Raw genomic sequence first — 14,200 nt, 5'->3', positions numbered from 1 at the left:
ATAACTAAGGGATACATCCAGAATAACTTAGACATCTATGGGCACTACAAAAACTTCAAACCAATTAAGAGAGTAAAACGTTAATTCCCCTAAAACACTGCCTTTTTATTTTACTAATTCAATCTAATCTAATATCTTAGGTATTCTTGTTTCCAAGGTGAAATTACCCATAATTCAACTCACTGATTTACATGGGCCAAATTTTGAATGTTATCTATCACAATAAAAATTTTATAAGAATTTCGAAAGGGGGAGGGAGGTAAGGGAGAAATTGGTAAAGGGACACAAAAACAGTTATATTGTATACTGTTGAATATACTATTTATTCAATATACTATTTATTGCACATGGGTGTTGATATTCAACTCTGTAACCTACAGATATGTACAATCAACTATGTCACAATAAAAAATAAAAATTTTTAAAAGAATATTGAGAATAAGATTAGTACAAAAAAAAATTTTTTTTAATAAGAATTTCCCAAAGATACTAGCAAACTGGAAAATAGTTGAATCTCTGTACAGCTAATGCCATTACAAAAAAATCACGGTAAATCTTTAAAGCGCAGTCATGAAAGTACAACTCTATGTTAATCATGTATGAACAATTAAGTGCTCTCAGCTGAAGGAAAATGAACAGAAACTTGGTCCAAATTTTTAAAGAGACACAATAAAGGTTTTTATTAATCTTTAGACACATGTTTTAAAAAGAGGAATATTGGCTACCAAAGTTACCATCATAGAATTCAAGTTTAAGAACTGGAAGGAAATGTTAAGAATTGATCCTATCTCAATATATAGATGGAGAATCAAAGGCCAAAGATGAGAATTGATTTGCCCAAGATCCCATGGGTAGGCTAGTTAGTAGTAGAGAGATAATCAGATTTGACATTGCACTCTGCTGCCTGGTTCAATCATTCCATAACAATGTTCATCTCATAGCACAATACATACAACCCATTATAAAAATTTACCTCCAAAAAAATATGATATTTACACAACTGCTTTAAATAGTGAGTCAGCAAAATACCTTCACAACATCAGGAGGAAAACCAAAATCATAATTATTCTCTATTGATTGTTCTCTATTGATAGTTTCTAAAGATCCATGACAAAATAAGAAAAATAAGGACAATATAATGAGCACTTCGTAAAGTTTTATCTTTTTTTTTTTTTTTTTTTTTTGTCTTTTTCGTGACCAGCACTCAGCCAGTGAGTGCACCGGCCATTCCCATATAGGATCCAAACCCACGGCAGGAGCGTCGCCACGCTCCCAGCGCCGCACTCTCCCGAGTGCGCCATGGGCTCGGCCCTAAAGTTTTATCTCTTTAATGTACAGGACTATTCTTTATTCTGAGATTATGTCATACCTACTTTTTGGTATTAAAATGTCCTTTCTTTCCATAAATAATGGAGACAATAGCTTTTGTTTTTACTTTTAGTGTCCTTACTTGGCAAAATTAAAAGCAGGCAATTCTATATCAATTCTCCCAAATTTCAAAAATATTACTGGCCTTTGAAACCCTGATCTAAGTGCAAGCATAATATTATCATACCATTAAAAATTCAGAAACAAAGAATTTGAGGGTTTGTAGGAGGAGATCATGAAGGTAAACCTGAGTGAATCAACTAGCTTTGTATTATTTCCTTAAAAGAAAGGCAGGGTGAGATAAAATTACTGTATTATGTTTTCAGTCCATTTTGAAATTAGGTAAAGCACATTTATTTATCAAATGAAGCTAAACACCACTGAACACTATGTTTACTGTTTGTCCCTGTAATCCCTTCCCCCCAAAATTGTAAGTTCTGCCAGGGCAGATTTTTGTTTTTAATTTATTGCTGAGTTAGTTTATAGGACAGTATCTGACACACAGCAGTTTCTCCCTAACTATTTATTGAAAGAATGAATTAAATGCCCAGCACCACGCAAGGCACTGGGGACTTGATACCTGACACTTCACTGTCTCTGATATCAACAAATACGTGGAACAAATATACCAAAAACAAATACCTGTTTATATAACAGATATAAACAAATGCTGTGGAACCTCTTTAGAATACTTGTGCTGGGAAATAGGCCTGACATATTCCTTATAAATGTAACTATATCAAGAATTTTCAGTGACAAGTTGATTCAGAATTTATGATTTGGCTCAAGGGGTATACAAATACAATTAATAAAGGCCCATAATAGGATTCCACCATAGTAAATGTGAGGTGATGCTGTCATTTGTCTCATTAATGCAAATATCTTTAATGACATCTATTTTTTCCAAAGAAGCTAAAAACCTGTTCAGTCATTGTTTCACTCTTCAGCAAAGTGAACAAAGACTGTCCTACAAAAGTTTTGCCAGCTTGATAAATATCTATTAGCCTTTTTATGGTGGCCAGTATTACATAGGTAACACTTTTGATGAAAAAACCAGTAGTCAAAAAAATAAGCATCACTGCCAGGGGTTACAGTTTCAATTTTTATTTGGAAAAAATTTCTTAACTGCCTGAATCATTTAAGACTCAATGTGATTTGTTTCCCGCACAGGAGATGTGGCTGTGTGTTATCTTCTGTATGGCTGTATTCTTTCACACAACTTTGCACCCTGGGGTTCAATGTCAAATTGTAAATATGTCAAAGTTAAGAAAATGCTGACAGGTTTCTCCTTTGCTTAAGATAAATCATTAAAAGGGTATATTTAAATGAAAAACTACAAATTCCAAGTGTAGTTCCAGGTGAAAAGAGAGCTCCCAAAGTAATAGTTTCTGTCAGAGAACTGAAATATTTGCTCAAGAGAGGCATGAACTGTGCAATGCCATTGGTTTTATGTTATCTCATTTTAGAATTTCACAGTTGTAGCCTGACTGAGCCAAAGGATCAACCAGATGTATTAATTAAAACAACAGCTTGTACTTAGTACCATTAACTATCAGTGCAAAACCCTGAAGTCAGTTTAATTTGCTTGGCAGACACCAAGGTAATTAAATGGTTTTTCTTTTCCTGCTCACAGAAACAGTCAACAAACTGGTTCAACTAAATGTAAGACAGTAATTTTAAAAACTTTTGATGTTGAAAATGGCTTTATCTCAATCTTCCTTGTACCATGCCCATTTTAGTACTCAAAGCATCAACTACCATTTCCTTAAAAAAACCGAAGATGAATCTCATTGTAAGACTGATCCCTTCAAAATTCTAGGCACTGAAGAGATAAAATATCACTCTTCTTCAGGCAACAAAAGTTTTCTCCATATTCTAACAAGCAAACCTGCTTCAAGAAGAAGGCATTTCCTAATGTCAATTTAGTCACTGTATTATTTGCTGCTAAGTGTTTGTAACAGGTAATGAAGAAAACTCAGATCTAAATTTTGTTCTTCCGGTCTTCATATTGAAATAAGATGCCCAAAAGCTTCCTGGCTCTAAGTAGCAGCTGTGTGAACCTGGGCAAGTTCTTTAACCTTCCTATGCTTCAGTGTCCTCCTCTGTAAAAAGTGGCTACTACTACTATTATTACTGTGTAGGAGTAGGATATTAGCACATTTAGCATACAGTATAAGTGTTATTACTTATCTTCAACATCATCAATAGCATGCAGAAAAAGCATCTAAGCACCTCTACTACAAGAATAACAAAACTCAGACACTTGGATAAAAGTTCAAGTGAACAGTGCTATAATATTTGCCATTTTGCCAGTGGCATATGGGCTTCCCCTTCCCTAATTCATTTGACATAAAGGTTACTGAACGTCTTCTAGGAAGTGATAACAAGCAAGTACTTTATTAATGCCACTTCCTCCAATCTTGGAAAACAAGACTAATTTGTTTTCCTTTTTGCATAAAAGTCTTCTCTAAACATAAAAGAACTAAACATAAATGGAAATCTCATGATAAGATTGTTCAATGTGACCACATAAACAAAACAAACAAAAACCCATTGGGAAAGAACCTGGGAAAGCACTGACAATAAATATATCATTAGGGAGTCCAAATGAACTGAGCAAACTAAAATAATAAAAATATTTTTTCTCTATCAAATTAGTAAAATTTTTGAAATAAACAATGATAATACTTATTGTTTGTGAGAATACAGTATCATTTGCATTTGTTGGAAAAAATGCATCTTAAAAAACTGGTAATAAAAATGAACCTTCTTAAGAACACTTATACCCTTTGACCTTGTCATTTTACCCCAAGGCAATAATCTGAAATATGGCCATAATTTTAGACTCCAAAAACATTCATACAACACTATTATCATGGCAAAAACTTGAAAACAAATGCACAGCACGAATTTCAGTACATAAAATAACTGAATGTAATGAAGACATTAAAAAATACCAAGGACAAGTTAACAATAAAGAAATATGCTTATAATATACTACCAGGTAAAAGAAGGGAGAATGTAAAATTATACATATATCACATGTCAAAAAATGCAAATTGAAAAAAAGAATGGAAAAAAACAAAAATGTTACTACTGATTCTAACTGAACAATAGGATAATAATTTTATTTTCCTTTTACACAGTATGTTTTCTAAATTTTCCACAAACTGGCTCTATTATATAGCCAGGCATTTTTAAAATTTTGTTAATTAAATTAGAGGATATATAAATAGTGTCTCTGTACTTACTATCTGAGGCTGTTTCTTCATCTACAAACAGCATAAGAATTCTTCTCTTTCAAGGTTACTGTTAAGATCAACAAAGCTGACATTGTGGCTTACACATATGTTGACACTGTGGCTATTATTATTAATTATTGTGCTTTGGCTGAGTTAAAGAGCAGAATGCCCTTAATGTGAACATAGATATGTTTTACCTTCACTAAGTAGTTCCAAAAAAATGCACTTTAAGGTTCTGCAATAATTCGAAATGTTTTTTTCTGTCCCCTCCCCCCGTGCTGTCAGGCTGTGACTTATTGCCTTTACCTGCTCCCCTACCCCTTCTAGTTTGCTGTTTCTAGTTTGCAGAGCACTTATTAATCAGACAGTCCAGTCCAGAGGTTCCAGACTGGCAATTCACAAACATGGGTTGTTTGGCCCACACAGTGATGTGATAACATTTGAATTTTAGCCAAACTGTAAAATTCAGAAGATTTCATATAAAAGTCCAGATTTCCAGCTTCAGAAAAATAAGATTTGGCAACACCAGAGCTGGTGTTGTCAAATGACATACTCTTTGGCTGACCACAGTTCTCACTACTTCCTAATGACTCCCAGGCACTGACTCCAAAGGTCACCTGCCATATATCACAACATTTGCCGTTTTATCTTATTCCAGGCCTGATTCACTGTTTAGCCTCAGTAGTTATTTGATTTTATGACCCATTACCTAGCTTTATCAGTCAGGGTCCAATCAGGAAAGAAAAATCATAAAGTATTTTGAACAAGGAAAGTTTAATATAAAGAACAATTATAACAGGTGACTGGAGTAATAGGGAATTGGCTAGTAAGAGAGAACTCTAAAGAATATAAGCATGACAGATGTAAGGGGCAGCTACAACCCTAGGACTGAGGTAAAAGTGTTCAAAAAAGAGGCCCCACAAAGGCTGAGATCCAAACCCTGTTAAAGAGGGTACAGCTGGGGTTCGATGAATGGCAGAGAAGTTTCTGTGGTGCCATGCTGGTGGATCTTGCTAGAAATGTGCACTCTGGGGTGTCAGGGAAAGCTGTTCATAGGAAAATGTCTCATTGGAGAGACTCCTATAATACTCTCCAAGGGGGGGGGGGGGTGCCAGTAGAAACTACTGACTGCTGGGTGCTGGAACAGCTGTGTGTGCAGCAGGAGATGGGCATGGGGGAAGCCTAGCTGGAGGCTGGAGAAGCCACACAAGCTGCAGGAGCCTGGGCTGAGGAAGCTGGGTACACCGCAGGAGCTGGACATTGGGAAGGCTGCCTGTGCTATAGGAATCGATGTCAGAGAAGCCACCTAGGAGCCTGCTGAGCAAGCATAACCGAACCAAGAAGGAAAACCCCTTCCTTTTACAACTTCTCTCCAGTATCCTCTACTGACAAAGCTTAACATCGTGCCAGCTGGCAGAGGAAAATCTTTAAAAGGCCCAGATGCATTTTTGCAGAGTAGTCAATGAAGAATGAATGTGGAGCTGAGAGGCAATATATTCATAACTGGCACACTAGCCTACTAGGAGCCAAGTGAGAAAAAGGACAGTAGAGAGCAAATAAAATGCTTGCTCTTCAGGCTATTTGGCTAATCAAAGACTTTTATGGTCCTTTAGATTAAGGAAGTTTCTGGATGGCGAAATTCTACACAAGAGAGGTGCTACCGATACTCTTCTCCTTCATCGTTATTATAATAACTAACATTTACTAAGTATTTACCATGCCAGGCGTGTTCTACTATAATCACTTTAGATATATTAACTCATTTAATTCTCACAACAACCCTATGAGGTAGATACTTGTATTATTCTCACTTTACAGATGAGGAAACACAGGCATTGAAAGTTCAAGTAATTTTGAGGCTAACACAACCAGTAAATGGCAGAGCCACGATCTGAAGCAGTCTAGCTCCAGAATCTATACTTTTAAAGCATGATGCTAACTAGCTTCTCCACAAAACCCACTTCACTGTTCAGTTTTTTGCTTTTAGCATCTGTCTTCTTTCCCCAATTTGCTCTGTCATGAATACATGAAGAATTAATGAAAGGGACATACAACTAAATGTAGAAGCTAAGGTACAGCATTTTGGTTTATAGAAAAATTGACCCCCAGATAAACGTAGGGTTTGCAATACACAGTTTGATGTAATTATCTAGTAGTTAACCCCACAACCCTGTGACTTAAAAATCCATATAATTGGGGCGGAAGAATTTCCAGCCCAACTGATACCTATTTTCCATTTCATTTCAATAAAGTTAGAAATTGTATTTAGTATTCAAGGAAGATTGAGATTTCTATAAGACCATCATAAGTTTTAAGAAATAACAGTACTCATACTCAGCACTACTATTTGTTACCTGGAATTCCAAACTGAGCTGTGGGGGATCTTAAATCTCATTATCATTGAACAAAAGTCTCATCTCTAAATTCTTCAATTAGAAGAAGGATTAAGACTGCCACATACAGAAACATTCTGAGTTCATTTAAGGTCTTCTTCCCTCAAAAAGAATGCCACTTCTTTATTTTATTTTTTATTTTTTTGTAAGCTTATTTATTTTTTATTTACTTATTTATCACATTCTATGATGTTGTTGTGGAACAGTAGAGGGAGGGGGAAAGGGGAAGGAAATAGGGTGGGAGAAGGAGGAATGAGGAAGGAGGAGGGGTGGGGTTGAGGCTTGTGGTACCTCCCTCATTCCTGCAGGGGAGACCAGGGGGCTTCCAGCAGTGGCTTGACTATTGCTGAGCTGGGTGCAGATGTCACAGGGGTGTGGCTGAAGCCCTCACCCCCCACGACCCTAGCTCAGGAGCCCAAGGCACTTCCTGTAGCAGCTCGGTGGTCATCACTGGGCTGGTTGTGGTGTCAGGGGGCATGGCCGAGGTCCAAGGCCCCACCACGACACTGGCTTGGGACAGCCCAGGGCGCTTCCTGTGATGGCTTGGTGGTCATTGCTGGGCTGGTTGCAGGTGTCCAGGGGTATGTGGGTGAGGCCCCTTGCCCTCCCCGCTCCCTGGCTTGGTAGTCCAGGGGACTTCTGGTCCTTCTAGGTTTTATAGGTGTTCTTTGGTGATGTGAGAACATTACTAGTTAATATCAAACTTGGTCTCTGGTCAGTGGCTATTTTGTTTTTTCCTTCAGTTCTGTGTTGGATTATTTGCTGTTCCTACCACTTAAACTCTGCACTGGAACTAATTTGTTGTCCTTTGCTTACTTCTAAAATGGGGGAACTTCCTGTGGGGACCAGTACTTGAGCTGTGTGGTTGAGCTAAATTGCTGCTTTGCTGCTGATTCCCTGGGGAAGGCTTTTTGTGCAGCTTAGGTTTTAATGGTTGACTTTACAGGTACTTTTGGGTCTCATGAGATCCAGTACACCTGGGTTGTGTAGAAACTCTGGTCTGGACCTGAGACTTTTCAGCAAACTGCACACCCTGCAGTTCTACATTCCTTACCAGTCTCCACTGAGTGGTCCTGTGCTGATTGGGGGGCAGATCAGCTGTCCTTGCTGTGCCCCAGTGTTTTCCCAGTGGGCCCATATCCCCCACCGCCTGCACTCCAAATACTTGCCATAGGACTGGCCATGTGCTGGTCCCTTGCGATGGCTCACTGGCCTCTGAGTGGCTCCTTTTTTTCAGTTGTTGTGGCTCCTCGCTCCTATGTGTGTCCACAGGAACCCTATTAGTAGTCTTGCTGGCCTGAGGGCCCCCAAGCCTCTCTTCTCCCCTGCTGCCTCCAAGCAACTTCATCTGGAGGGCACAGCTGCAGCTTTTGCCAGCTCCCACTCCGTGCACTCAGCGGCTCCAGCCTGGAAGTGGCCAGGGCTCGAAACAGTCAGAGCAGTTCTTTCTTTATCTCATCGTGGCTTCTCCCACCTTCATGCACTCCATAGGTCTCTCCTCCTCTTCCCCTGAGCTCTTGCGGTCCCAGCTTGGCTGTCATTGCTATGTAATAGCTGTAAATTGGTTGATTTGTGGGAGAGAGTGATGCTGGGGACCGTGTATTCTGCCATCTTGACCAGAAGTCTAGAATGTCACTTCTTGAACAGCACAATTTAGGACTGACTATACTGTGAAGATGTCATGTGAAATTAATCTTGCACAGTTCAAAACAGCAACTACTTCAAATTCCAATTTGGCAGGTGTTAATTTAAAGGGCTTCTAAGACACATTCAGTTCTTTCTTATAGGTTTCAATGGTATTTGGAAACCACTTACCTCTGGAGTTCCAAGTTCTGCTACACTGACTAAGTAAAAAACTGTGGAAGGTAAAATGTTAGTGATGTTAAGGATGTTCCTAATTTGGGAATCTAAAGGTATCAGTTTAGATAGATCATATTTTCACTCCTTCTTACACAGTGGTCATTAGGAAAGGCAATACCATTAGTGGTCAAGTACTTTGGCACTGGGAATCTGGCTGACTTAATTTCAAAAACCACCTCTACCAGAGTTTGTGACCTCTCTGAGCCTAAGTTTGCTCACTTGTTAAGTGAGGTTTAACAGTATCTCATAGTCTTGCCTTGAAGATTAAATAAGATAATGTACATTGCGCCTGGTACATAGGACAAGCTCACTAAACATCAACTATTACTAATATTATTATGCAGGTAAGTCTTAATTATGATTTTCTATATAGTATCCTGGAGAAAAGAAAGTTTTTCAGGAAAATAATATTGAATCAGATTGTATCCAGATTTGATTTGATCCAAACTTAGTTTTATCAACCAAAGATCTTTATGAGACAAAAAACTGTAGTTAAAATCTGAGGGAGGACAAGTTACTAACTGCATTCCAAATATGGATACATTTACTGAGATTGCAAAGTTTAGAAATTCCAAACAGCTGTAAAATCTACTGTATCATAAGAGAATAAGAGAATAACATACAAGACAATGCAAAAGTCCTTAAAAACTTTGTCAAAACTACTTCAAAGAGAACCAATTGTGGGAGAAAAGGCATACTGAACAAATCTGTTCTTCAGACAATAAACCTTTGACTGGTGGTACCTCAAACCAAAGATACTTATAATGAGTCAGCTATTATATCAGACACAAAGCAAAACTTCAAAACATGAAAGAACAAAACAAAGCTTAAAATGAGAATAAGTATAACGAAGAAAAGAAAGTAAATATTAAGAAAAATACTATAATGCAGGGAGGCTAGAAGAAAAGCCCTGGACACTCCAAGTGGAACATTCGTGGTGAACAGAAATGCCAACCTCAAAATAAGACTTCTGGATTCCAAACAAACTTCTGAGAAGTTTCCATGATTGGGAAGGGGAGGGACTGGGAGGGGCTTATCCATTATTATAAGTCTGTTCCCAGAAAAAAGGTTTTAAAATGATAAATCAGAACAAAGTTGTAAAAATAAAAATCTTAAAAAGTTTTTGTAATAAGTACTGAGAACCCTTCTCAATATTTTTGAAAGTTATTATTAAGTTCTAGACACAGTGTTAATCCCTCTGCTGACATTATTTCATTTCATCCTCACAACAATCCTTTGTAATAGCTTGCTCAAGTAGAGACACTGATTTTGAACTACATTATCTGTCTCAGACAGTTTCTTTTGAAAGCAATGCATTATTAATCATACTAAATTCTAAAATCATCCTAAAGGCAGCACTACTTTCATCTGTCTACTTAAGGATTTATGCTGTTCTAATACATGAAAAAGGTGGCATTATAACCCAAACTGGCCTGTAACAGGAAAAGGATGGAAACTGAGAGAAAGCCTTCAGAAATGTTTATAGCAATATCATATTACAATTACAGGAGTATTTTTACCTCTGTTGAATGTAATAACAATATATTTGAGCTTGTGTTTTGTATGTCTTTTTTCCACTTTGTTTTCCTAGTATTTTATTTTTATAAATGTACTGGTCTGGACTGGAATAGAAAATAAAAAGAAAAACTGGTCCTTTACCAGATAGTTTGGGCAGGACTGGTCTAGAACCCTTGTACAAACACAGCTTGCTCTCTGTTACCAGCTCTGTGACAAAGAGGAGACATGTGTAGGTAAATTAACAATCCTCAGATAATCAATCCTAAACCCCACTTTGGCCATCTGTTTATATCTTCTTTCATCAATCAGAGCAGCTGCTAAGTTGGGTTTATACTACATGACATTGACTCTCAACCTACTTATGTAGCCTTGTTATTTGGTACCAAAGAAAACTCATTAGCAACTGAATATAAAAACTTAAGATGGTGCTAAACTAGTGTGTCCACCTCCTTTACCAGACAGGACCTCATTTGTGTAAAGCATACTTTGGTCTCCATTACAAGTTTTCTCCTTCCCGTATGCTGAAAAAATAGCATCTTGATTATAATATATACTTATATAGTAGTCCCCCCTTATCCTTGGGGGAGAAATTCCAAGACCCCCTAGCAGATGCCTGAAGCCATAGATACTAAACCCTATATATACTATGTTTTTTTCCTATACACACATACCTATGATAAAGTTTAATTTAAAACTTAGGCACAACAATAACAATAAAAGAGAGCAATTATAACAATATACTGTAATAAAAGTCTCTCTCTCTCAAAATATCTTACTTACAGTACTCACCTATTTTTCAGACCACAGTTGACCACAGGTAACTGAAAACGTGGAAAGAAAAACCTTGGATGGGGGACTACTGTAATTCCATTTGCAAATCAGGGGTATTTTCCCTTTTATAAAATAATTTTATAAATTATTTAGGCTTCAGGTACAGTTGCCAGCTCAAAAGGCAAGGAAGAAGGTCATGAAAGTATACAGAAAGGTAGTTTTGGAGTGAAAAGTGTTGGAGAAAGTGACAGAGAAATCAATATCAAATAAACCTCTTGATGTTACAGCAATTTCAGACTACTTGACTTTCTAAATACCAATCTTGCCATAAATAATGGTTTTATGGGTCATTTGACTTTTATTCCTGCTCTGAGAAATTCTTTTTTTTTTTTTTTTAAAGATGACTGGTAAGGGGATCTTAACCCTTGGCTTGGTGTTGTCAGCACCATGCTCACCCAGTGAGCTAACCAGCCATCCCTATATAGGATCCAAACCCGTGGCCTTGGTGTTATCAGCACCACACTCCCGAGTGAGCCACGGCCAGCCCTCCTGCTCTAAGAAATTCTGAAGAAAAAAAGTATTTAATGACAAAACATCAGCAAGATTAAGAACATAAATAAAAAGCCTATCTTTTCATGTAAATGAAAGTGAACTGTAAAATAAAGTAGGTTTACTTGGTTCTCTTCTCTTATGTATAACACTAGCCCCTAAGAAAAGCTAGACTTCTTTAAAAAGGAAAGGCATTTAGCCAATGTAGGAGTTTGGGGAGCTATTTTCAAAGGATAGAAATTGTGCTTCCCAGCCCCTCAAGAATGAAGCTTATTTTTACAAATTTATCATCTCACTAGTTTCACAATACATTAGCCAATAATAATAGCATAAGTGTCTGGAAAAAAATGTTTAGAACCTAGCAGACAGAAAACACCAGTTGAATTCTAAAATGCCTTTGACTAACTTATATATAACTTTTATTTTTATTAACAGCTAAAAACACATTCCTCCTGCTGTAATAATAAATATTATGAATGCTGATTTATAGCATTTTAAGACCTACGGCTGGAAAAGACCACTTGACCGTCAATTTAGAAAGCCACAAATGACATGGCATACGAATTATTTTTATTAATGACCTGGCTAATAATAGACATTTCCTTTCAGTGAAAAAGAAAACAACATACACCTGCATACTGCAATAATCATTCAAGATAATTTGAGAAAATACTGAAACTGGAAAAGTTCTAAGCATTTTATAGAAATAAAAAGTTTTACTAGTGGCTTATTTGAATTAATTATAATTTTCATAAATGTTATCTCTCAATAAGTGTTTAAATATACAAACCAACCAAAATCTCACAAATGTCAGCCCTAATAATGTCAATTCAATTCTAATGTAGTTATAAAAAAATATGGTTTATGTCAGAGGAAAGACAGCAGGCTCATAAAGCACCGGGCATGCTGGTAGCTCAAATGAGTGAAACAGTTTTCCCCGGCCAAGAAGGACTGGGACAATCAGCTGCCACTCAGCTCTACCCCCCAGTTGTAGCTTTGACAGAAAATACAGACAAAAAAATTAATAAAATTAAACATTCGCTAATCTAACAAAGTAAGTCTGTGGGCTGGATTTGGTACACGGGCTACCTTGTACATACACCATGCACTTCGCCGCAATGGACAGAGTGGCTAAGAATTGCTCTGAGTCAGAAAAACCTAGATTTAAAAAATAGCTGAGGGCTGGCTGGTTGGTTACAGCACAGCGTATAACACCAAGGTCAAGGGTTTGCATCCCCGTACCCGCTAGCCACCAAAACAGACAAAAAAAACTCGATTCTAATACACTTCATGAATTTGTCCAGATTACATAACCTGAGTGTGAGTTTTCTCATCTGTACCTCACTGAGTTTTTAAAATGAAATTAAGTAATGAATGTAATAAAAAAAAAAGTTATCATTCGATGCTGAGGGGTACAAATAGAAAAGAAAACTGAAAAGGAGCAGCAACAATTCAAGCCTCCCTTCCATCTTGCTGAGGGCTTTACTTTTCCTCCAACTTATAATGCCTTGTCCCACCTTCTTTCCCACTCACAGGCTATTTTCTTCACCAGCAGCACCTCCTCTTTCTCAGGTTTCTTCAAGGCCTACTTCACATCCCATTTATACCTTTCCTTTCCACTTCAGGCCATTCTACTCCCCTCTTTCCTTTGAAAGTACTTTCAGAACAGACATTGAGGCTGGGGCCTAGATTACTGCTGAACTTCAAGACAAACTCATGAAATCCTGTTCTTTCTGAAGGTAGTAGCTTTTCCCCCTAAATCTTTGAGCACTATGCACTTTGTAAACCCTTTATGACAATATAACTAACCTATCTGCATTTTCATTGAATGCTTTCATCTATCCTCTCCTGTTAATGTTTGTTTAAGGAATAACAACTAATCAAGCTAACCAAAATGTCAAAGCATATTAACAAAAATTCACTTCTAAGCGAACAGATTTGAAAACAACTTCAGAATATCCATTCCAACGCTCTCCTTCTTTAAAAGGAAATGTGAGTTAAGGACAAGCTCACTTTTTTTTTTTTTCTTACATTCATTCTAGTACAGGCATCCAAAAAAACCCTTAGCTTTCCTCAAAATAGTAAGCTTGATTTTCTCAAAAAGAGAAGCTATCATATTGATTTCCACTTATATGGACAAATAATATTCTCCATTTACTTTTTTGGTAACAACCTGGAACCTTGATTCCTTGAAACCTCTGGGAATCCAAACAAATGCTATCGTGCCTCTCTTGAGAAAAATGCACAGAGACCCAAATTCTGTATGCAATTTCAGGGGATTAAGAATACTCCAGGATCTTCAGTGTAGTATCTACCCACCCCAGGTTAAGAATTCTAAAGCTGAATATGAAGTTTGTTTCTATTATCAAATCTTATGTATCTTTTTAAAAGACTTCCTTAATCAGACTTTTGGCTCTGAGATTACTTAGAGAAGAAGCTTCGCTTTGCAACTATCACTGCTTTCCTAAACAGCCATCCTGACAGCTGACAGAAAATTGA

The 14,200-nt window shown here is 37.2% G+C and overlaps 1 protein-coding gene across 3 annotated transcripts in view; it reads right to left on the bottom strand.

Annotated features, from left to right (window-relative positions):
* Window positions 1–14,200, bottom strand: part of SLC39A9 (solute carrier family 39 member 9) — a 49,153-nt gene that overhangs the window by 34,179 nt on the left and 774 nt on the right. Inside the window, exon 1 of one of the 3 annotated variants that reach the window (XM_063091497.1) lies at window positions 10,523–10,567. The exons of the other annotated variants lie outside the window; for them this stretch is intronic. The gene's annotated coding sequence lies outside the window, so the exon portion shown is untranslated. Of the gene's footprint in view, window positions 1–10,522; window positions 10,568–14,200 lie in introns of those variants that run through there. 3 annotated transcript variants of the gene reach the window in all.

The sequence above is a fragment of the Cynocephalus volans genome, chromosome 3 (genome assembly GCF_027409185.1).
Source record: "Cynocephalus volans isolate mCynVol1 chromosome 3, mCynVol1.pri, whole genome shotgun sequence".
Classification (NCBI taxonomy): Eukaryota; Metazoa; Chordata; class Mammalia; order Dermoptera; family Cynocephalidae; genus Cynocephalus; species Cynocephalus volans.
The sequence above is the reverse complement of the archived record's forward strand: the minus strand, read 5'-3'. Positions and strand labels throughout refer to the sequence as shown.